This window comes from Aulonocara sp. 'chitande type north' Nkhata Bay, linkage group LG19 (genome assembly GCF_057382095.1).
Source record: "Aulonocara sp. 'chitande type north' Nkhata Bay isolate Kocher_YH1m ecotype deep benthic linkage group LG19, A_spYH_male_GT1.1, whole genome shotgun sequence".
NCBI classification, from domain to species: Eukaryota; Metazoa; Chordata; class Actinopteri; order Cichliformes; family Cichlidae; genus Aulonocara; species Aulonocara sp. 'chitande type north' Nkhata Bay.
In genome coordinates, this window is record NC_141362.1 from 15,092,167 (window position 1) to 15,094,032 (window position 1,866).

At 43.5% G+C, this 1,866-nt stretch overlaps 1 pseudogene; it reads left to right on the forward strand.

Annotated features, from left to right (window-relative positions):
* The first annotated feature begins 412 nt into the window (after nt 1–412).
* On the forward strand, nt 413–1,418 carry LOC147306710 (general transcription factor II-I repeat domain-containing protein 2A-like; annotated as a pseudogene).
* Nucleotides 1,419–1,866: the final 448 nt, after the last annotated feature.

Here is a 1,866-nt window from a genome sequence, read left to right on the forward strand (position 1 = left end):
TCAACAAAAGAACGGGAAGCTGCTGCTGAGAAGTTGGCAGCTAATTTGAAGGCTCAGCAAAGTTTTTTTCACCGTCAAACTGCCATTCAAGAGTCAAGTACCAAGGCCAGTTTTATGCTTTCATTCAAAATAGCAAAGGCCAGCAAACCACTGTCAGAGGGCGAGTTTTTAAAAGAATGTATGGTAGAGACAGCAGGTATTTTGTGCCCGGAGACCAAAGACAAATTTGAGAAAATCAGTTTATCACGGTGGACAGTGACTTGCCAAACTAATAGATGAAGATATCACCAGCATATTAAACAAAAAGTCATTCACTTTTTATTCTTTAGCACTGGATGAAAGCAACGATGTCAAAGACACTACTCAGCTCCTTATTTTTATCCGAGGAATCAACGAAACCTTTGAAATAACGGAGGAGTTTTTGACAATGGAGTCTCTGAAAGGACAAACACGGGGAGAGGACTTGTTTGAACGGGTGTCTGCAGCCATCGAAAATATGAAGCTTCCCTGGAGTAAGCTTGTTAACGTCACCACAGATGGATCTCCGAATTTAACGGGAAAAAACGTTGGCCTGCTGAGGAGAATCCAGAATAAAGTCAAAGATGAAAACCCTGACCAGGATGTCATTTTCCTCCACTGCATCCTCCACCAGGAATCTCTATGTAAATCGGTGTTACAGCTGAATCATGTTGTGAATCCTGTGGTGAAACTTGTCAACTTCATACGCGCACGGGGACTTCAGCACCGTCAGTTCATTGCATTCCTGGAGGAAACTGATGCGGATCACCAGGACCTGCTTTATCACTCCCGTGTCCGCTGGTTGAGTTTGAGCAAAGTGTTTCAACGAATGTGGGAGCTCAAAGAGGAGATTGGCGTGGTTTTTGGAGCAGCAGGGGAAGACTGAGGAATTTCCTGAGCTGAGCAACAAGAGCTGGATGTGTGACTTTGCGTTTGCTACGGACGTATTTTCACACTTGAATGAGCTCAACGTGAAACTGCAGGGGAAGGAGCAGTTTGTGCATGACATGCACACAAACGTGAAAGCCTTCAAATCCAAGCTGGCTTTATTCTCCAGGCAGATTTTGAACAAGTCATTCACTCATTTTCCTACACTAGCCATGCTGAAAGAGGCCGGAGCAAAAGTAAAGAAATACAGTGAGTCACTGGATGCACTGCACGGAGAATTCTGCCGTCGGTTTTTGGATTTCGATAAAATTGACAAGTCACTGGCCTTTCCTCTGTTACAAGACCCCGAAACAGCTCCAGAGGAGCTTCAGCTCGAACTCATCGACCCTGCCTTAAAAGAGAAGTTCAGCTCTCTGAAACTAAATGACTTCTATGCTTCACTCAATGATGCCGCGTTTCCAAATCTAAGGCGAAAAGCGCAGATGATGTTGGCTTTACATTCAGCGTCATGAACATCAACAAAGCCAGCCACAGATCCAAGTTAACAGACCTACACCTCAGATCCATCCTTAGAATCGCCACAACAAAACTAACTCCAGACTTTGATGCGCTGGCTAAAAAAGGAGACCAACAACACTGCTCCCATTAAAATGTGTGTGTCTCCGTGATACGCACGTTGTTAAAATGAACAGTGAGCGCAGATCAAATATAACGCTTCACAGACTGACTTGCTGCAACTGTTTTGTTCTTGCACTGGTCGTTGTTGACTTTTGGCACCGGGTAAACAAATTGAATAAAAGGAACAGGACAAGTACATCTGCATCTCCTACCGTTTTTGGGGGAAAAAAAAAAAAGAGTCAGGAGGAGAGTGATGTGATATCCTGAAGGATAACAGAACTTTCAGTGCTTTAAAATAAAATGTTCATTTATTTGATTTTCAGTCTTTAAAGACTCATTTCG